This window comes from Equus przewalskii, chromosome 7 (assembly GCF_037783145.1).
Source record: "Equus przewalskii isolate Varuska chromosome 7, EquPr2, whole genome shotgun sequence".
Taxonomy (NCBI): domain Eukaryota; kingdom Metazoa; phylum Chordata; class Mammalia; order Perissodactyla; family Equidae; genus Equus; species Equus przewalskii.
Window position 1 is genome coordinate 4,497,421 of NC_091837.1, and position 23,035 is coordinate 4,520,455.

Genomic DNA, 23,035 nt, shown 5'->3' on the forward strand with positions numbered 1-23,035 from the left:
TTTGCTCCAACCATTAACCTTGTTTTTCTTTTATTTCCATAGAAATATTTATTAAACACCTGATTGCTAGCTTCCAAAATATAGGCCTAACTTTGGGAGCCCACCTGCATCGCCGCATTCTAAAATGACTTTAACTGGACTGATCTATTAACAGGACTAAGAAATGTGTTCAGTGAGATGAAACAATCTACCACTCAGCTTCTGGATTGTGAAACTTTAAGTTTCAAAGGTGGGACTGTGGGGACCTGGAAATGGCCACCCCAAGATATGTCTCTTTGGCATCAGGATTATTTGAGGCTGATTGCTTTTGATAAACTGGGACAGGGAAGGAGGCTCTGAGGAATGGAACTTGCCCTTTGTTAGGACACCTTTACATTTCTAGGGTAAATCTCTATCTGTAAAAGGTGCCTCCCTCTCTGTACCAGGAAGAAGAAAGGTGATGACCTTCTCTCTAGAAACTCTTAGTCAATACCAAAGGCAAGGACTTAAATCTGCATTTTATTGTGCTTGCCTGGTAACCTCCTGTAACTAACTTCCCTCCCCCTCCCAACGTTGGCATTTCTTTAAGGATTAAGCATCTTTCCTTAGGCTAGGAACTGATTGCTGCCCTCACCTGTGACCGCCCAGCTCCAGACAACAGACTCGCCTCCAGCTACGTCCACCAAGATAGCAGACCACTACCTGCTGTGTCCATCAAGCACTGTGCCGACAGGGCAATCTTGTGACTATTGTGGGAGGGACATTTCAATCACATGTGAAACACCCTGTTTGGGGGTATACAACCACTATGTGCACCCCACTTCTTCGGTGCCCTTTCTTCCTTTGGGAAGAAAGGCCCCGGGCCATGGTTCCTCATAAAGCTTTGTTTAATTTTCTCTTGCTATTCTGTCTCATGTGAATTTAATTTGTTTTCCGGCCAGATGAACCTCATTTGGGAAGAGAAAATGTCTTCCTACCCTACACATGAAAACTAAAAAGTAAACAATTCTGAGCTGTCTTTTACATGATTCTGTGGCTTGGCATGTTTATAAACATTTTTCATAATTTCTAGATGTATGTTACTTAATAATACAATTTTTAATAAAATATAAGACATTAAATAATAGGCCCAAATATCTTTTAGGTTCTCTGTAATAAGAAGCCAAAATTAGGTAAACTTACATATGTTCAACAATAATGTTTCGATATTTTATCTTATTTGAAAATTACCCAGATAGTCAATGAGTTTGTCATTTAATTTCACCTATCAAAACTTCAAAGTTTCAAGTTACCAAAGGAATTTTGGAAGTTCACTTAAATACACATGCCATAACAGATAACTATTGTTAAAAAGTTCACACAACATTTTTATCTTTTTCACATCTATTTAGTTTACTCATTCCCAATAATTATTTTGAATGCCTACAAAACTTCATGAGACATTAGGCAAAATTAGCCATCATTTTAAGTTATTATTTTTACTAATCAGTTTTGTAATAGCAATAACATCAGCTTATTTGACCAATAAACAGAAAATAAAGACTGTGTCTCTCCATATTGCCTCATGCTGATAACTCTGGGGACGTGTCCATTTTAATCAAACCAACAGTCTTAAACAAGCTTGCCGTTACCAAAGTTAATTTTTATCATGTCAACTTGAAAGTCATTTGGGTTTGCTGCTATTACAATGGGAACTAATGTATATAAGCCACTTACTTTAAGCAATTGCATAGAGCTCTTTAGAAACTATAGCACCTGAAGGTAAGATGTCACACATACACATATAGACACACACAGAGACTCCACAGCTATTGCTTTAAAATTACTGCCATGAATCAGGTACAGGAATACAAGACTCGCTGGTTATGAACCCACATTTTGTTTTAAGCTTTTTACTGATATTTGTAAAGACACCCAAGATGCTAGATTTTTGCAAGGGTGCTCTTAAGGCAATTTTTCATCCCTTTTTTCATCAGCCTTAGGAACTGGTGATGGGCTAGATATATCTTGGAAAGTTTGCAAGGTCTTTGAGATAAGGGAGATGGGTGGACTCTTAACTGCCTCTGGAGCTCCATTTCTAGTCTTGCAAGAATTTTTTTAAGGACAGTTGCTCTTAATTCCTCAGAAATTGGGTTGTAACTTAAATGACATTAAGTTATATCACAAAGGCACAGAAAAACCATTCAAATTTTCTCCAAATGGAGTTTCTGGGGCATATTTTGTTTACCTGTCTCCAATGTCCCGATATGTATGAGCATCTTGAGAGGAACAGGGGAGGCTTTGGGATTGGAGAAGGACAAGCAAATTTTGAACCACCTTCCAGAGCCACACCTCTGGCCCTGCAGGGATTTGCAAGACAAACATGGTTGTTTCCAGTTCCTGAAAGAATTGATTACAGTCTGAGTGATAAAAGAGGTTGGCCCACCCTTTCAGCTAAGTTTTTCCAGTTGCTGCTTTATATCAGGGAGATTTTTACCTTAAGAGGTGAGTCAAAAGATCATTATGTTCTGACATGGCACTGCTTGGCACACCATGCTATGGTGCACGTGCCATGTATAAAATAGAGGAAGATGGGTACAGATGTTAGCTCAGGGCCAGCCTTCCTCAGCAAAAAGAGGAGGATTGGCAGCAGTTAGCTCAGGGCTGATCTTCCTCAAAAAAAAAAAAAAGATTATGTTCTAAAATTTCAGGACAATATATCACACCTTTAAAAAGGCCGCACAAAATGTTTAATAAAGGGCATTTTTCCAAGTGCACAATTTAATTCTAGACCAATTCACCCTGGGGTGAGGGGAATGGAGCTTTCATTAGCATCTGGAAGAGCAGGAGAGGAAGCGGAGACACCAAATTTGATTAAGCTCACAAAATTAGTCATTATGAGAGCTCTCTAAAAAGTTTTTCCAATTTACAAGTTTTTCCAATTTAAAGATCCATCCTGTGACCATTGACAAGTAGGATCTTAATAGCGACTCACGCCAATAAGCATTTATGTCTTAACTATGGACACAAGAAGTGTCCCCAAAAGCAAGTGCAAAAGAAGCAGCCCTCGCGAGATCCAGAAAGTTTACTTCCCAGAAAGTCCAAGAAAGCAAAGGCTTCCACTGTAGAGGTGGTAGTGCACTAACAAGTAATGAAGTTTGAGATGACAAAGGCCCCTGAGGGACTGGAAACCCTCAGGAAAAACCCCCCTGAGGGTTGATACAGCAGAACAAAGAGAGTGCATATTGGAATCCCAGTGTATTCGACTGGCCCCCAAGATGCACACCAAAACCTGCATCCTCCAGATAGCATAGACCAAAGAGGTCACAAAGCCAAGCTCTCAAGACCTAGAACAAGACAAACAACAAAACCTTCCTCGCATATGCACATTAACAGCGTTAGCTCAGCCTTAGGTCTCTTGGAGACAAACGAATGCCTTGGGGTGGGGGACTGTGTGCTGTTTTATAGAGTACCTCATTGCACAGAAATTGTGTTGAGGTTGGCAGGGGCCCTGGCATCATCTACCCTGTTCTGTGACCAATTTATCCTATCATGGGAGTCTTCTTGAGGTGGCAAGCACCCTATGGCCCTAATTGCTTGACTCATGCCTAGCAATTTTGTGGCCTTTTTTGGCTTCCAAGAAGCCCCTTAGCAATAGCTTTCACCTTCTGTGCATACTTAACCTACAGCAAAGTTTACTGATGGCCTGCCCAGACACCAGGCTTGTGCAGATGCCTATAGCGGGCCCTACAGTTTTTTCCTTTTTATGACAAATGACACCAAAGACAGAGACAGGGAAAAATAGTGACCATCTCTGGGAGGAGAAGGATGAATAAATCAATGAGTACTCAAACCAAATTTCTCAGAGTTGCTGAATGAGCCATCATCTGACCATTTTCTCCAGATTTTAAAGAACACAATAGCCAGGCTGTGTTATAAAGGAATATCATTTTTCGTGTTTCATGGGCTCACAGCTAAAAGTTGCCCATTTTGGGAGAATGCAGCCTAAAGGGCTAGAGGTGGGGATCAAATCAGCATTTCCCATTTTTTCAGAATTTAGACACAGCTGGTCAAAAGCATATTTAAGCTACAGCGAGAACTAGATCATAAAAATGTTGGGTGTCCCTGAAACCAAGGCCCTCACAATGATGTCAAACCCAGGCTTCCTCCCAATGGCCAATGTAATTCCCTGATGATGATGGCAGTTTGGTAGCACCCCAGCCACAAATGAGAGTGCAAGGGTATTTTGCTCAACTGGATTTTGGGACCTCCACCCTGATGATGATTAAGCCAAACCCTCAGGACACTAAATAACTGGGTCAGATTCTACAGTTCTTTGTCAACATTTACGGCTTCTAGAAACTTTAGGTGCCAAAAGGTGGTGAGTTTGACTCTTTAAAGAAATTTCTCTATTACCTGGCTCTTAAAAAGGATCCCCAAAGTGGCCACTGCAATTTTAAATCATCCTGGTTATCTGGATAGTAGTTCAGACAAACAGTAGCACACAATACAATTCTACATATAACACAGACCAGAACACTAGCTAGTTGCCAGGAATATCTCAGAACCAGCGCCAAGAGCTACTCAAAATCAGATTGCCAGGGGCAGCTCACAGGCAGTGCCAGGTGTCGCCCAGATCCAGCAGCAACTTTAAGAGTGAACCTCTTATCCTGCCTCTACTTACCTTAAGGGGTTCAGGCTTAAGGTTCAGGTCTCAGCCCACTAGGATTCTCCAGAATGAAAGCCAAACTTTTATTTCCAGGAAATCAAACCAGAGATAAGGTAAGGGACAGTTGCTTTCTTAAAGTTACTCACCAGGAGCCCAGAGACGTCTTGATCCAGAAGCTGTTTTTTCTCTCAAAGGGGGGGGGAAAACCACCTTGGTACTGAGAGCACCAAAGCGGGAAACAGGAATCCAATCAGTTGAGCCTCTAGACAAAATTGTCTAGGCGGCTGCTTAGGGTCGATGAAAAGAACACACATCCTGCTGGGGGTTCCAAAGTCTCAGGCAGGTGGTTACAGGACCTTGTCCCTTCATGGTCACCAACTGCTACTGCAGAAAATTGGGGTTCTCTTGCCTGATGAGCTTAATGAGTCACGTAACTATGGCATCAGACGTCGGAGGAGAAACCAGCTTTATTCTGCGAGATGGATCTGTAGGGAGGCAGGGGGCGTGTGCCCTCATACTTGTCTCCCTGATTCAGGACTTGGGGTGAAATTTAAGAGGTTAGGGAGGACAGGGGGGCACCCGGAAACACTGATGGCACAGGTTTTGATTGGTAGGCTTCAAGCATTTATGGTACGGCTTTAAACATTTATGACAAGTTTCTGTACTTTTATGATAGGGCTCTAAACATTTATGATAAGGTGGCGAAGGAATTCTAACACTGGATCTTCCTGAATGAGGGACCCCTCACTTCTGAGAAGAGTCCAACTTTCAAGGTCCAGTTGTGTCCTAGTCCTTTGGATTCCACTGGAAGGAGAATCTTTGGTTCTGAGGTCATTTCAGGTCAAGATTTCATCTTCTGCACATGCTCTGGTGATGTGACTTTGCACACTTTCTGAAAGGCAATCATTAGTCACTCAGTTGATAAGAGATGGGGTCAGGAGAACTGGTCCTGGAGGGTCCACGGTTACATAAGTTACAATAAATCTACGCATGCAGAGAGAAAGAAGCAAATTACGGATAATGTACAAAGTTACAACCCAGTTTCTGAGGCACTGAGAGCAACTGTCCTCATCTCACAAATCTCTGCAAAACTGAAAATGCAGCTCCACAGGCAGCTCAGGTTTCACCATCCCCATCACCGATCCTGACACCGCCCCGTCTGACTCAAAGCCTGGACCCTCGCCAGGAGCATCCTTATTAGACCGTCCCCAATTCCTGAGACTGAGGGAAAAGTTTAAACCCCAATTACCCTGAAAGCCCTAGGGACAAACTTGCATTTTTCCTCTCTGTCCTTTGAAGTTGTAAATGTTTCCCTGTCTTTATCATGTAAACAGCCCAGGAGATAACAGCCCACAGTCACCTGAGACTCAACCTGGCTCCTCAATCAGTGAAGCCTGAGGTTAGAGAAAAAAAGGGAAAAAGTTTCCTTTTAAATGCAGGCTGCTAGAGAGGATCTCTCGCCAAAGCTAATTCATCCCCTCCTCATCTAGAGCAAAGATAAATCTTAAAAGGATCCTCCACAAATATTAACAATAACAAACTTTTAAGCAGGTGACCTTAGCCTGTTACAGCTGCTTGATATACAATTATTGGTAAACTACTGAGTTTTGTATTCTACCTGTTTCATGGCTAAAACTTTTTAAATAAAAGCTAGAAGATCTCTGTCTGTCGGTCTACATATATGTATGTACATTATATATAAGCGATGTTTTTCTACCTCTAAATGGTATTAACAAAATTGATTTCTAAACAGAGTTCTACTTAATAAACTTAAACCAGGAGCTTACATAAATTATTTCTAAATATAAATAGAAACTAACCCAAATGTTTTTCAAGTTAACATGCTGTAAAATAATCTTTGGTCAATAAAAGTTTGCTTAATTTTGTTGGTCTAATTAAAATAGGCACGTCTTCAGAGTTATCAGCACTGGATATAATGGAAACAGAGAACTTTTATTCTACATGGGGTATTAATCAAATCAGCTCATGTTTACGACAAGCATGTGATAAGCTCATGAAAGAGCAAAGAACAAATTGTGAATGTAAAAAAGAAAGTTTGTGGGAGAGCAACCCTGAGAAAAAAGTCTCATGCATGGTCGAGCTGGCTAAGATTGGAATGAATTTAATTAAGTAAATGAGTTTAGTATCAAAAATAAGCTGATGCAAAATTAGAATTTGGTTCTCTTTCTGTGTTTGTTATAAGGACAAAGTTTCTTGGGCTTTTAATCTCCTGATAAAACAATTATGAAAAGTTTTTCTTTACATTTGATTAATCTGGGAAAAGACAGGGATGTTATGTTTTATCAAAATTATTTCCTGTGCTTTATGTTAAAAGCTGAGTCTTTTCTATTATAGAGACCTAAGTTTTTGCAGCTATGTAACATTCTGTATTTGTCTTTGAAATCTTTTTGTCACCTTGGTTAAATAATAATTAAACATGAGGTTTCCTAATGCTCTGTGATCCTATTTAGGCAAGTATTTTAAGACCTTTGATATTTTTGACAAACTGAGCAAAATCAGATTCTAAATCAAGTCTTCTTTGGACTTTTAGGTAACATTGGGAGTTTTCAGAGGATCCCTGAAAAATCTCAAAAGATTCATTTTCTCTCCTTATAAAAAGAGAGACATTAAACTAATTAGGCTCATTTGAAATGTTAAATTACACAGGAAGCGTTGTCAAATAAGAAATAACATTAAGCCATCTTTATGTTATATCTTTACAAGTATAGGTTATAAGAGGTCCAGAAATTACGTGAAATTCCTGGGAGTCTAATATGTCCTGCAATAAAATGTTGCTGTCTTCAAAGTTGAGGCTTGCATTAAATATCAGGAAAGCTCTTTAGCTGATTTTCACATAAAGGCAGCAACCACAGAATTTGTAAAGGTGGCATGTGTGGATGAAGTCCATTCAGACTCTGCAAAGAACAGTCCCTCATTGCCAGACTTTTGCCATCCTGAGGTCTTTATAACAGGGCAACAGTCTGCTCCTGAAGCAGAGAAATTAAGGTGGGTGAACAATGGCTGTAAATTCAACAAACAGTCAGGACTATGGAAAATCTACGACGGCCGCTGGGCTCTCCCCAGCTCCCTGGCAAATCTCATTTTTCAGTTTTTACATTTCTTCACCCACATTAGGAAAAACTGTTTCTGTCCCCAGAGGCCTCAGAACTCTTCCTTCGGGGTCCTTTGAGCACCTGCAGCTGGACTTCAGTCAGCTGCCACTTCCTATGGCTCATCAATATGTTCTTGTTGCTGTCTGTGTTTCCTGGATGGGTTAAAGCCTTTCCCTTGCCACAAAGCTGATGCCCTCACAATGGCAGAGAAACTGCTAGAACACGTGCTTCCCACTTGGGATGTACCTTCCACAATCCCCAGTGATCAAGGCACCCACTTCACTGGGCAAATCACACAACCTTGATGAAAACCTTTCAAACTTCTTAGAATTATCACTGTTCTGATCATCCTCAATCATCAGACAAAGTCGAGAAAAATACTGGAAGAACTGGATTCAAGCAGAAGAAATAGTAAATTACATCAGACTACATGAGCTGAGAAAGATGATCTAATGTTTTGTTTTTCCAGATTAAAAGAAATCTTTTCTCTTAACCTATCAACTATTTGGTAACACATACCTATGTAAACAAAGGCGAAACATTCACCTTTTCTCCCTATCTGATCCCTCCAGAATTGAGAAACTCTCAGTATTCTTATTTTCACTTGTATGAATAATCAGGCCAAGTTTTTAATATAAACAAATTAGTTTTACCGTGATTATCTTTGACAAAAAAAATTTGAGAGTAATTATGGAGAGAAAAATTACATTTGCATCTTTGTAGACAATAGATTCTAGTCCTGTTGACCATCTTTGAGGTTTGTTCCATGGCTGTGGACTACACTCCCCTGGCCTAAGGTATTAGGTATGAGACAGTCGCCAGCAGATCAGTGTCTGTTGGTCCACAACCTTCTGCTGCTCCCGTTGTCTCATGTGAGTGTGACCAGCTCCTGTGAGTCTCTACTGTCTTATCCCCAGAACATTATCAACAAGTTAAAGATGCTTTCCTGGATTCCAATTTAAAAGATCCTGTTGGTCATAATCTAGAGCCTGGTACTAGGTATTCTGGAAGCATCATCAGAGGAAGACAGCCCTCAAGCCCCGTTGGAAAGTGCTCTTGACCAGTGACACCGCTGCAGAACTACAAGTCATTGCATTCTATGTGCCCCCTTTGGAGTAGACCTTTGTAATTACTATGGGGAACCATGGGCTTATGAATGTCTAGCCAGCTGGCATATGGCAGGACAATGCCTTTTAGGATATCGTAATATTCCATTTCAAGTTCTTGTTAAAGAAGAAACCCAACTGCAATCTCATAGGTCAAGGAGAGACTACCCGACCCTACTTTACAACCCAGCTACTGTCATCGATTACCACTGTGAAAGGCTTTGTCCTTTGGATTGACGTCATCCATAATGACCTGTTGAGAAAAAACTTATCCCTAACCTTAAACTGACAAATTCTACCATTCGAGCCTTCTCTCAACAACAGTCTGATTCTTTAGTGAGGGTTGTGTTAGACAACTGAATGACACTGAATATCTCCTTGCAGGACAGGGTGGCATCTGTGTCATAGCCAACACCTCCTGCCGAACGTGCATAAACTCTTCTGGTGAAGTTCAGTTAGAATTTGAAAAATCATAATAATATCACAGGATGTCTCCAGTCCAATGTCTTTTAATGACACCCTGTGATTCTCTATTGATGTTTTCATCTGGCTTCCTGGTACAGGTGCTTGGATGAGACCAGGAAGTCAGATATTGCTTATGATGATTATTAGAAATGTGCTACGTGTACTTGTATTTAAGCTTCTTATGCTAATATTCACTCAGATCTGCTCCACGTTATACTAATGATTATTGTCCTGATTTGCATGATCTTTGTCACCTTCAAGCTACGAATGACTTGTATTTCTTGATGCTGTGTCTGTCTCTACCTCCAGAACAATGATTGCTCAGCGACTTGAGATGATCAACCAGTCTTCAAACTCCAAAGGACTTGATATTTTTCCAGATAGAGACCGTGCCTAAGACTCATTTCTTGATCACCTCCTTATTGTTCAGATGCTGCCAGAGCCTCTGACTACATTTATCCTACGGAAGATCGAGCATGTGGCCTCCCCCCGACAAGCCACACGACTTCCCAGGAAAGACCATTTCTAGCAATGAGAGAAACATCATTATATCAAACAGTTGATCCTAGATGCTTTCTGCTGAAGGATCTTGATCAGAAGGGGAAATGTGGACAGTGAGAACAAAATAGAGTAACATACGCCAAGGATTCTGAAATGGAGCTGGGAGACCATTAAGGAAATGGGGCTCATACAGGCACACCACATCTCTACCAGAGGGAATGTTAACTTTTGAGCTGTGCTTCTCTGTTGTCATCTTGACCTTCTTTCAAGAAATACGCTTACTCTCAAAGATAAGAACTTCCTGCCTTAGAGATGGTCTTAGCAACTGATCACATACAGCCAAGAAGTAACAGTTGTTGCCAGTGCCAATCACAAATTTTGCAAAACGACCTGTGTGATTTTTCTCATTTTGCCTTTATAAACCCTTACCTCCTCGTTTTCCTCGGAACACATTTTGGGTTTCTGCCTGAATCTGGGTCTCCTGAGTTGCAATTCTAATTGCCCAAATAAATATCTGCTATTTGAAGTGTAGTGAATTTTTCCTGAGTCGACACCTCATACTTCTGGAGGCCAGGAGTTCCAGATCCAGGTCTGGGAGGGTTGATTTCTGGTGAGGCCTCTCCTCCTGGCCCAGAGAGGGCTGCCTTCTTGCTGTGTTCACATGGGGCTGGGGGAGAGAGCAAGCTTTCTGGTGCATCTTCTGATAAGGATATTAATCCTCTTGGGTCAGGACCCACCCTTATGACCTCATTTAACCTTAATTACTTCCTGTCTCCAAATAGAGTCACACTGGGGGTTAAACCTTCAACACTTGAATTTTCGGAGGACAAAATTCAGTTGTGGGGGACTGTAATTGACCACTCGAAGATGTGTCTCTTTGGCATGAGGATTACTTTGGGCTGGTTACTTCTAAAAACTGCAGACATGAGAGAAACTCTGAAAAGCAGAATTTACTTACCCTTTGTTAAGGGATATTTATATTTGTAAAGGAAATCTCCATCTGTAAAGCTGTCTCCCTCTCTGTACCAGGAAGATGGCGGGATGACCTTATCTCTAGAAACTCTTATCAATTCAGAAGGCAAGGACTTAAATCTGCATGATAACCTTACCCTTGCTTACTGTGCTTTTCTGGTAATCTCCCATAACTGACTCCCCCCACCCCCAACATCCTCCTTTGTCTTTAGCTAAGGATGGTATTTAAGGTGAGAGCTTCTACACTTTTGGCAAGTTGCTCAGTTTGCCTGAGTTTCTCCCATGTATACATGTTATAAAGCTTTGTTTAATTTTCTCCTGTTATTCTGTCTCGAGTAAATTTAATTCATTTTCTGGCCAGAAGGACCCAGAGTGGGTAGAGGAAATGTCTTCCTCCCCTACACAGTCTATAGCACCCTCCTTCTTCAGGGCTCCCACCACACCATGTACATGACTGAATTGTAGCCTGTGTCATGTTGTGTTGTTAAGCACTATTTATTTTTCTGATTCTAAAATAACACATACTTAGAGTAGAAAGTGTGGAAAATGCAGAAAAATATGAAGAAAATAAAATATGTAAACACACAACATAGAGATAAGTATTGTTAATGTGCCAGGGGATTTTTGGTCTTTTCTCTGTGTATATACATACATATACTTTTTTGACTCAATTTGGATCAAAAAATATGGGGGTTTTTGGTAACAGCTTTAGATATAATTCACATACCATACAGTTCACCCATGAGTGAATTCACCAAATGAGAGAGAGCAGAGGATGGCCCAGGTTAGCGCAGGGACCATGGGGGCTGAGGAGGGTACAGGTGTCTGTGTCATCATGAAGGCCAGCTCCCTAGGACTACACCCCAGTTGACATGGGGACTCAGTGCACACTCAGGTGGTAACAAGGCATGGCGAGGTCCAGAATCTTCCATGTGGAAGATGAAGTGGCCAATGGAAGATGAGGAAGCCACACTCCACGGTCATTTAGGGGCAGACATCGGGGAGGACAGGCTGACGGCTGGCAGCAACTCTGTTCTGTGCTCTGCTCTGCGGGCAGCAGTCTTTCTGCAAAGCCCTGGAAGAGTGACCTTCACTGACCTGGCGAGGTCATCAAACTCTCTGCTCACCTGGACATCCTGAGGAGAGACCCAGGACCAGGCAGCACATTGTCACTTTCTGAGAACTTGACTTCTTTTACTCACACACACAGGGTGTTGAAAAAGCTCCTTAGAACAGCTTCTCTCCTATGGATGACAACGTCCTTACTTCCCAAACTATTAAAAGAGAAAAGGGCAGGGGCTCCAGGGGGCTTCTGGGGGCTGGTTACATAGGTCTATGCTGTTTGTGAAAATTCACTGGGCTCTGCCCTTAATCCACGTGCACTTTGCAGCATAAATGTTGTTCCTCAATAAAAAATGAAAACCAGAGAGGCTGGGGAAAGAGAACTAGCACTGAGTCTGTCTCTGCACAGGCCCTTTCCGTAGGGTCTGTCATCTCATCCCCTCTCACAGTGACCCTGGCTGGAAGGTATTAGCCCCGTTTCACATGGACACAAGGCTGAGTCCAGGGACGAGTTTTACATGAACTGTAGGAATTCAGAAGGATTTCCCGTAAAGCTGAGGATACAATCTGGGCTAGGCAGATTAGACTAATGATAACAGTGAAGGAACAGGAAATAAAACATTGTTTCTAGATGAGTGCTGATCTTTGATTCAGAATCCAAGATCCAATGTTGATGGATCAGATTTCGGTCCCAGGCCTCTCTGATTCCAAGCCCTATGGGATTTCCTTATACTAATCCTTCTGATAACAACCACACATCATATTGAATAAGCATGTACGGTGTAGGGCAATTTCATGTATCATTCCATTTGTTTTAGAATGATGGAGCCCAGTGTTGACCGGCCTTCTCAGAGCACAGGGAACATGGTCAAGGCAAGCTCATCTATGGCTGTAGAGCCATAGAGATGAGGCAGGGAGAAGGAAACAAGGACATTCAACACCAAGTTTATAACATTGTATGGGTTTCAGGTGTATAATAGTATAATTCAACATCTATGTACACTACAGCATGCTCACCACCAAAAGTGCATTTTTCATCCATCACTGTATAATTGATTCCCTTTACCCATTTTGTATTCTCCCCAATGGTTTCTTTAAACATGACAACAAAAGCTCAAGCAAAGTAAGAAAAATATAGATAAACTGGACTTCATCAAAATTAAAAACTTGTATGCTTCAAAGGATCAAGAAAACCATCAAGAAAGTGAAATGAGAATAACCCACAGAATGACAGAAAACATTTATAAATCATATATCTGATATTGTATACAGACTATAAAGAACACTTACAATTCAACAATAAAAAGATAAATAGCCCAATTTTAAAATGGACAAAGGATCTGAACAGACACTTCTCCAAAGGTAGACAAATGTCCAGTGAGCACATGGAAAGACTGTTGACATCCTTAGTCATTAGAGAAATGCAAATCAAAACCACAGTGCGATGCACCCCCAGGATGCCTACAGTCAAAAGTCAGAGAAGAGCAAGTGTTGAAGATGATAGGGAGCGACTGGAACCCTCACACACTGTGGGTGGGAATGCAAGATGGAGCAGCTGATCTGGAAAACTATGGGACAGTTCCTAAATGCTAAATATGAAGTTACTGTATGACCCAGCCATTCTGCCCCCAGGTATATACCCCAGACATGAAAACAGGTGTCCATACAAAAACTTGTATGTGGATTTTCATAGCAGCATTACTCTCAATAGCCCCAAAGTAGGAGGAAACCAAATGCCCATCTACTCCTGATGGAGAAATAAAATGTGAAATATCCAGACAAGGAATATTATTTATCCATAAGAACGAATGAAGTGGTGATACAACATCAACAAATCTTTCACTATGCTAAGTGAAGGAAGCCAGTTACAAAGACCGCATATTGTCTGATTTCATGGATACGCAATGTCCAGAACAGGCAAATCCATAGAGACAGAGAGTAGACTAGTGGTGGCCAGGGGAGGGGGGAGAGGGGAACGTGAAGTGACTGCTATTGGGGACAGAGTTTCTTTCAGGGGCGATGAAAACGCTCTGAAATTAGATAGAGGCGATGGCTGCACAATTCTGTGGCTATACTACAACCCACTGAAGTGTACATTTTCAGTTGGTGAGCATTATGTATGGGAATAAAGGTGCTATCAAAGTAAAAGATAAAGCACCAAGCTGTTCCCAAGGAAGAACTCCAGGGGCAGGAAGGGCTGGGTGCCAGAGAGCGATGGAGCCTGGTAAACAGAGGAGCAGAGTAAGAAGTGGGGAGACCAGTGCTTTCCCCAAGTTGGCCCCTTGTGTGTTACCTGATTGAGGTAGTGGAAGGTCAAACAGTCACTCATGTCTAAGGGCTTTGAAACGGAGCTGGGAAGCCATGAAGGAAATGGCTCCTATACACATCCTTAGGGAGCAGAACATGACCTTCTGAAATGAGTAACCGGCAAGAACCTGCAGCCCCTCACAGTGATGGGCTTTTGCCCCCCTCTAGCTGGACTTAGCACTCAATTATTTTTAGCCAAGATTAGCTTTCTGCTCCCAAACCCAATTAACATTCTTAGTATGCAAACTTCCCTTTCGGTGTCTTTAAAAGCCTCTGACTTTTACTCCCTAGGGGGACACTATTGGGGTTTCTACCCGAATCTGTGCTCCCTGAATTGCAACTCTCTGATCCCGCAATAAACGCCTCTCTGCCTCTCATTTTCGTTCTTCACTTGTAGGTTAATCAGGCCAGTGGTGCGTGTCTGACTCCTGCCCAGCACTTGGGTTTCTGTTTTGACTCGAGCCACAATATCAGCAAAAGCTGCAAAGCGAATATGCTCCTGATCTTTTCGATTTGTTCTGTCTTCTAGGCTTAGCCTGAAAGCTGACTCTGTAAACGAGCCCTTTGCTCAGCGCTGCCAAGACTTGGTTAAAGTCATTGAGGAGTTTCCCGCAAAGGTACAGCTCTGCTAGCGTCTCTGCGGCGTGTCTCATACACTCCTTGTGAAATGTTTTACTGATCCCCACCTCTGAGCACTGGCCTACGGAGGCCTGACCTGCACCGTAACCATCACATTCACAGACACAGAGAAACCCGTGGACATGCAGGCCAGGATCGCGCCAGGCCTCCCCGCGGCCGCTCTGCTCCCGCTCGGGCTCACCGGCGTCCTGTGAGGTGAGCATGGGGGCCCCTCCTACAGATGGGGAAACTGAGGCTCGGAGAACTCAAGCCACACAGGGAGGAGGGCTCGGGGGCCACACCGCTGGCTGACCCGAGGCTCCACTTTAATCGGAGCTCCCTTCCTCCGGCCCGTTCACCGCGCGGTGACCGAGCACCGCCGGGGCAGGCGCGGGAGGCGGCGGGAAGGTGGCAGGAGGGCGCTGCCGGCCCGGCCCGGCCCGGGGCTCGCGGAGGAACGGAGACGGCTCCAGCGGAGGTTTGGGGAGGTCGCCAGGACGCGGGGCGGTTCCGCGCACGGCTCCCGCCACTGACCTGTGGGGTCCACAGTGTGGCTCGGCTCTGCGACCAAGACCACCATTCGGCTACCGGCGCCAAAATGTCATAATAAAGGCGCGCGACGGGTCACGTACCCCGGCCTGGCTGAAACTACGTCGCAACCTTTGCAGGCTGCCACCACAAAAGGCGCATGCGCAAAAGGAAGGTAGGCCGGCCGCGTTTGTGGACCCCCCCCCAACCCCCAATTGCGCGTGCGCGGTAAGGGCGGCTGCGTCCTTTACGCTTGAGCTGGCAGAGCCGTCCCGGCCCTAGTGGGTGGGGCTGCCTGGGAGGCCAGGCGGTGGCGCTCCCGGGAAGGCGACCGGCCCCAACGCCGGTAGACAGGGGAGTGAGAGCGCACGGTGGGCGGAGTCCGGGACAGGGGCCTGGGGGCCCCAGGTACAGGAGGCGGCCTTGCAGAAACTCGCGCTGGGGCCGAAGACGACGCTGAGCGCCCAGGAGATGGACCCGGACAAGCCGTGCAGGCGGCGGACTGCGCCATCCACCCCGCTGTGTTCAGTGAGTGGGCGCGGGCGGGGCTGCGCGCTCGGTAACCCCCGACACCCCTGCTCTCCGCCCCCGCCCTTGTCGGAGCCCCTGAGGCCCAGGGCAGAATCGGGGTTTGAGGGTGGCAGCCACGCCCGCCCGCTGTTGCCGAGCCGCCCGGCCCGGGCAAGGAGGGCTCCCTGCGCACGGAGTCTGTCTCTGCAGGAGCCCGGTTGCCCTGCTGACGCTGCACGTGGCGCCCCTCGCCGTCCTCCAGATGCTCCATCCTTGTGCCAAGCAGAGGCTGCTGAGCGAGCCCCAGGCCCCTGCGGCCGTGTCTGCCCCCATTGAGCCTGACTGAGACGAGAGGTCAGAGTTCGGTCTGGTGCTCCCTGGCCCTGTATCCCGGGCGGCGAGGGGGCAGCGCCGGGCACGGGGCGGCCTTGGCCCTCAGTGGCCAGGCCTGTCCGTCGGTCTTGTCCCAGGACCCGCTGGGCCATCCAAGGGCTCGCCCCTGGGGCTCCAGTCCCCAGCTTCGGCCTGGCTGCCTCCCTGGAGAGAGCACCTGCGGATCGGGTGGACGCAGAGCTGGTGCCCCAGGGAGGCCAAGTAGGCTGGGCCTCATCTGGGACATTTGCTACCCCAGCCTCTCCTCCCCTCTGCGCTCCTGCCTTCGTTCCACAAACCCGGGATGGAGACTGCTTTGGTGCCTGTGCTCATGGTTTGTCCGGCCTCAGGGAAGCGCTCAGGGAGCTGGGCAGGCAGAGGCCTTCCTGCCACCCCCTCACCTGTACCCCACTCGCCTCAAGTCCTGCTCTGGAGTCTGGCCAGATGAGCTTCCCTCCTCGGGTTGTGGGATGGGAGTGAGCGTGGCAGCCCCTGGCTGTCCTGGACACTCAGGGTGCAGAGGCCGGAGTGGCAGAGCACTGGGCTCAGGTGTGAGGGGCCTCCACACTCTCGAGGGTCATGACTGAGGCGTGAACAGGTGCTGGTGACAAGGTGTCACTGTGCAGCTCCAAATGCTTCCTCCCCATGTGTCCCTTCTGCTCCCAGGTGCTATCAGAAACCCTCTGACGTGCAGCCGAACCTCCTGGGCTGGCTCCTTGCCCAGAAGCACGGGGCTCTCTCAGACACCCGGAGAAGGGCTGACGCTTGGGTGGAGAGCAGCCTGGGCCCCTGTGGGCAGGAGTGCCAGGGTCCTGGGTCCCCAGATCCCCTGTCCTGTGCCGCCCGGGCACTCGAGTGCTGGCCTCCTCACTGACCCACGCTCTGTCAGCTCTCTCTGTGTCTCTGACCTCCAGGGCCTCTTTCTCTCTGCCAAGAACTGTAGCCCCCACAAGGCCCTCCTTTTCCTGGGCCTGCGGCCTCTGCGGCCTCTTCAGTCTCTGGTCCATGGCCCCGCTGCCCCGCACTCGCCTCTCTCTCCCGGACCCCCCGGGTCCCTCCGGTTCTCTTGCTGCCCATTCTCTCCTTTTACAGGTTGCGTTTATTGGTGTATCTCTGGGGGTTGGGGCTCTCTCTTATTTCCATGGAAACTGCCGTGGTCCCCAGAAAGCCAGAGCAGCTTCGAGCGGCAAGGGCAGGACCCTGTGGGCCATCCCTGCCATCAGCTTAGAGACCGAGGGCAGTATTTCAGGGCTCGCTTTATTAGAGACAACTCGCAGTCCTTCTGGAACGGGATCAACACCCCCCCCCACCCCCCCAGGGGCTAACTCAGCTGGGTGAGACTCAGCTCTGTAGAGGTGTCCTCACCCCAGAGAGGGACAGCAGACCAAGGGGCAGGGAAGGAGCAGCGTGGTGCACTGTGCAGAGCAAAGCCCTGGGTGTGAGAAACGCCTCAGCCTCTGAGATGCTGTCGGCCACCTGGGTGGGCAGCCTGAGGGCAAACTGTGACTATTCTTTTCTGCCTGGTTTCTAAACTGAAAGTATGTTCCAGGCTTTTCCAGGGGTGTGTGAGGGAGGGCTGAGATCCCTCCTGTGCTCTGGCTTCACCCTCCTTCCCGCCCCTCCCCATGTCGCCCACCTGGAAGTTCCAGGTGCCACCTGGAGCTCAGGCCAGGGAGGAGTGGGGCAGGGCCGAGGGGCAGGTCAGGGGAGGGGTGGGTGGACTAGCAGCTGAGCTGAGGAATCGAAGGGTGAGTTTCCAGAAGGAAGGAGAAACCGGAAACAGAGCCCTCCTCCCTCGAGGGGTGTTGGGGCTCATGCACTGAGGACTCTGGGTGCCAGGCCGGCTCTAGCACTGGGGGCACAGTGGGACTGTGAGGTGGACATGCTCTTGGTCCAGGGAGGGAGATGGCTAGACAAACCGATAGTAACAGACGGGAGGAGGCCAGTGCAGCTGGCCTTGCTAGAGCAGTAAGGGTTGAGCAGGCTGAGGGGCCCTGGGAGCCAGCTGCAGTGTCCTTGACCTGCAGCCCTGTAGGGGGGAGGTGGGGAGGGGCTGAGAGAGGAAGGGCAGGCGGGGAGGCAGGGCAGAGCGTGGATCCAGTGGATCCAGGCCATTGGTGGGAGCGGGGCCTGAGCTGGGGGTGCAGGAAGAGGGAGAGAGCGGAGAGTCAGGAGGGGTGCTGTGGGAGTGGCGCTGGGAGCACTGGCATAGAGGGGTTGGGAGGTCAGAGGGGGCTCTGAGGGAGGTGGGGAGGAAGCCCTGAGCACGGGGACAGGAGTGGAGCACTGGGCTACACAGGGTCGTTTTCGGCTCAGGTGCTCAGGCCTTGGGTCCTACTGGGCTGGGCGGCCAGCGGCCAGGATACCAGGACACGGGGGCCCTGGGGAGATGCCTGATGGGGTAGAGGGCAGCCTGGGGAGGGCTTTGATGGGGAGGAGGAGGAGGGGAGTGGCAGATGAGGGGCCATGCCAGGAATGTGCTGTGGCCAGGAGGCCGAGGCCAGCCGACAAGACATATCTCTGAGGCCCCTGTCGCAGTGTCTGTGCACAGAGACCTTCCTACCACGTCATTAATGGCAGGATCTGGGGCGGAGAAAATAAAGAGTTGTCAGAGTGTTTTTCCAACTGTGGGGACCGTGGTGGCCCAGGAGGACGAGGGGGTTTGGGGCTGTGGGCACTCACTGGCCTTAGGTTTCCCACAGAATCGGGGTGTGCAGCTGCTCCAGGCTGTGGGCTGAGGGGCTTGACTCTGTCTGGGTTCCTGACCCCTGGCCATCGAGGTGGCCCGTGGGGACTGTCACCGACCAGCTCACTCATTTCTGCATTTTCCCGCAGAAAAGGGGGAAGCAGAACACCCCGGAAGCACCGAGGGGGAATGCTTGTCATGGGGGCACGTGGGTCACTGAGGAAAGAAATTCAGTGGAGTGCTCCCTGTTGAAGTTCAGGAAACTACATTTTAAAAGATGTCCCTCCAGGACGTGGGGGATGAACGTGGTGCACCAAAGCTGTGGTCCTCGCATGCAGCTTTACTGTGCTTTGCGGGAGCCACAGGCCCCAGCCTGGTGCGGTGACAGGCGCTAGGTGTGTGGGCACCCGCCACGTGCCCAGGTGCCGAGGGACGGGCGCAAAGAGGGAACGTCTCACCTCACACGTGATTCTTATACTGATTCCATGTTGAAGTGATAATATGTTGGATATTTTGGGTTAATTAAAACAGATATTTAAATTAATTTCCTGTTTCTTGTTACTTTTTGTGTGGCTATAGAAAATTTAAAATCACATGTGTGGCTCACATCACATTTGTATTGGACAGTGCTGCTCCAGAACATTCGCACAGCACTTCCAGAACACTGCGTCAGGGCTGTGTGCATGTGCGGGGAGGGGTCACCGGGCACGTCCAGGTGGGAGAACACCTTCCCAAGAAGCGCAGGCTCAGTCCAGGGTTAAAGTGCACGTGTGCGCGTCCATGGTGCACATCGGTCATTACATCTGTAACGTGTTCTGGAAGCGCCGATTGAGCCCCTGCTGTGTGCCCGCCAGAGGGGCAGCGGGCCTGGCTGGTGGGTGCAGACCTTCCTTCTGGTGGGCTCTCCACCCACCAATGGACGCCCTGGCCGCCCACTCGCCCTGGCCTCCACCCTGCCGGGCAGCCTTGACAATCTTGGGTGGCCGCTGTGCTGCCATGCTGGCTGCAGTGCGCTCCCACAGCAGGGCTGTCGTGTGTCTGTGCTCTCCCCATTTCTACCCCGTCCTCCCTGCCCCCTGTTCTTTTCCTCTCACAACATGCATTCAGTCTACACTCACGGCCAGTCACTAATATTTGCCTCCACGGCCGCACTGGCCCGTTTCCCCATGAGGGGCCGCTCCCATCACGAAGGACAAAGGCCGCTTTTGGGGACCAGCAGGAAGGGATGGGAGCAGCAGCTCCTCTGGGCTTTTTATAAACTGTGCTTGTCAAGTAGCTCTGCCAGGAGAGCTTGCAGGGGACGGTGAGTGGGGATCACAGGGGCCACACCAAACAGCGATGGCAGAGAGGGTCCCACTGGTTATGGCCGCCTTCTCAGCTTCAGGGCTCCCGAGTCACAGGTGGCTGAGAGGCTGGTGTGTTTTAGTTTTTCTTCATTAGAGGGTCACGGAACACTGAGTGGCCTCAAGGTAGCTTTAGGGGTGGGAGTAGCCCTGACCTTGAAGACAATAAGCCAAACCATTTAGAACATTCAGTGATCACTGTCTGTCTGTGATGCCTAAGAGAGCCCCTCCGGAAGTGGGCCTGGGAGCTCGTCCCCCGCTCCCCACCCCAGCCCGCAGTCACCCTTGGCTCAGCCCCACCTCAAAGTTACACTGCTTTCTTATTGCCGGGGTTCATGAGCCTTGTCAGATTTAAAGATGAATGTTGTTTGTTAGGGTCCTCCAGTTGGTAACAAAGCTTTGTGAAAACCTGAGGGTCCGTTCACGGTGTTCTCTATCGCCTTCTGAAGATGTTAAGGCACAAAGATTTAGAATTCGTTCCGTGTGCTGGTCCTGGTTATGCTACAGCTGAACTAACCAAGTGACTGAGACCAGTGACCTCCCCCTCCGCGACCTCAGCTTCGGGTCTCAGAGAAAATACCCGTATTACTGGGTCTTTTATAAACAGACGTCAGCACGTTTTGCTTAAAGTGAAAGTTAGGACGCTTTTACTGAGACTGTGGACAGTGAGGACGAGGATGAATTGTGTTGTCACCTACAGCTTCTAAGCTTCTGTGGGTCTTAAATGCTGTGGAGAATCCAAAAAACCCTTTTCCCCCCTAAGATGTCCTGACCTTGTACATTTGACTGACAGTTTTAGGGATTTTTGTGGACACTCCTCCTTTCACAGACCTCAGATTTTAAAATTCCAGTTCTAAGCTTTTATACTTTAGTCCACATGCCGCATCAATGAAGGAGCCTGAAAAATGCAAATTACATTGAAAACCTAACACAGTTTTCCTAGAATTTAGTAAATCTTTGTGCTTTGAAACCTTGCATTGGGAACACTGACTATTTCACCCCCCTGTGCCGACCCCCCACCTCCTCCCCCTGGTAACCACTGAACTGTTTTCTTAGTCCATGTGTTTGTTTATATTCCATATATGAGTGAAATCATCTGGTGTTTGTCTTTCTCAGTCTGGCTTGTTTCACTTAGCATAGTACCCTCCGGGCCCATCCATGTTGCTGCAAATGGCATAAATTTGTCTTTTTTATGGCTGAGTAGTTTCCATTGTATGTATATACATCACATCTTCTTTATCCAATCATCGGACGATGGGCACTTGGATTGTTTCCATGTCTTGGCTATTGTGAATAGTGCTGCAATGAACATAGCGGTGCATATGTTACTTTGGACTGTTGATTTCAAGTTGTTTGGGTAGATACCCAGTAGTGGGATAGCTGGGTCTATGGTGGTTCTATTTTTTAGTTTTTTGAGGAATCTCCATACTATTTTCCATAGTGGCTGCACGAGTTTGCATTCCCACCAGTGGTGTACGAGGGTTCCCTTCTCTCCACACCCTCTCCAACATCTGTTATTTTTAGTCTTAGTGATTATAGCCATTTAACAGGCATAAGGTCGTATCTTAGTGTAGTTTTGATTTGCATTTCCCTGATGATTAGTGATGTTGAACATCTTTTCATGTGTTTATTGGCCATCTGTATCGTCTTTGGAAAAATGTCTGTTGGTATCCTCTGCCCATTTTTCGATTGAGCTGTTTGGTTTTTTGTTGCTCAGTTATGTGAGTTCCTTATATATTATGGAGATTAACCCCTTGTCAGATATATGATTTGTGAATATTTTCTCCCAGTTGGGGGTTGTCTTTTTGTCTTGATCCTAGTTTCTTTTACCTTGCAGAAGCTCTTTAGTCTAATGAAGTCCTACTTAATTATTTTTTCTTTTGTTTCCCTTGGCTGAGAAGACATGGTATTCAAAAAGATCTTTTTAACTTCCATGTTACAGAGTGTACTACCTACAATATCTTCCAGGAGTTTTATGGTTTCAGGACTTATCTTCAAGTGTTTGATCCATTTTGAGTTTATTTTTGTGTATGGTATTGATATTGAACCTGAAGTGAGTTCGCTCACCCATTGCGCAACAAGCCAATCTCTGACACCAGGGGTAGTGGAAGAAAGTAGGAATTTTATTATTGCACAGTGCTGAGCAAGGAGAAAGGGCAGTGAACACTGAAATCCCAAACTCCCCAAAAAGCTAAAAGGAAGAGTTTTTATTTGGAGTTTTAGGTAGGGGAGGGGGAGCATATGGCCTTGCTGGTCAGCGCTCTCCCACCAGCCTGTCTTTGGCCTTGAGACACTTGCAGAGAGGAGGGAGCCCGTGACCTTGCCGGTCAGCAGCTTTTCCACCAGCCTGTATCTCTTTGTGGGGAGGAGATAGTGAATCCAGGTCCTTGTCCTTGGCGGTGTCTGTCTCCATGGAGGATGGTGGATTCTGGAGCCAGGAAGCCAGGGAGTAAGCAGGGAATGAGTGTTTTGGTTTTAACCCCATATATGCTAGGTGTAATGTGGGGAAACTGATATCAGGGCTGGTATCAGCATGAGATAATGGTCTACTTTCATTCTTTTGCAGGTGGCTGTCCAGTTTTCCAAACACCATTTATTGAAGAGACTGTCTTTTCTCCATTGCATGTTCTTGGCTCCTTTGTCGAAGATTAGCTGCCTGTAGATTTGCAGTTTTATTTCTGGGCTTTCAGTTCTGTTCCATTGATCTGTGTGTGTCTGTTTTTGTACCAGTACCACGCTGTTTTGATTACTATGGCTTTGTAGTCCATTTGAAGTCAGGGATTGTGATGCCTCCAGTCTTGTTCTTTTTTCTCAGGATTGCTTTA

At 47.1% G+C, this 23,035-nt stretch overlaps 2 protein-coding genes and 1 pseudogene across 2 annotated transcripts in view; 1 reads left to right on the forward strand and 2 right to left on the reverse strand.

Moving 5' to 3' along the window:
* LOC103542948 (cationic amino acid transporter 4) overlaps window positions 1–4,903 on the reverse strand; it is a 96,925-nt gene extending 92,022 nt beyond the window's left edge. Inside the window, exon 1 of the mRNA XM_070628333.1 lies at window positions 4,774–4,903. The gene's annotated coding sequence lies outside the window, so the exon portion shown is untranslated. The remainder of the gene's footprint in view (window positions 1–4,773) is intronic.
* The window catches only part of LOC103544460 (cationic amino acid transporter 4-like), a 45,749-nt gene extending 30,292 nt beyond the window's left edge, over window positions 1–15,457 (reverse strand). Inside the window, exon 1 of the mRNA XM_070628335.1 lies at window positions 15,306–15,457. The gene's annotated coding sequence lies outside the window, so the exon portion shown is untranslated. The remainder of the gene's footprint in view (window positions 1–15,305) is intronic.
* Window positions 15,335–23,035, forward strand: part of LOC139084626 (tubulin alpha-3 chain-like) — a 37,508-nt pseudogene continuing 29,807 nt past the window's right edge.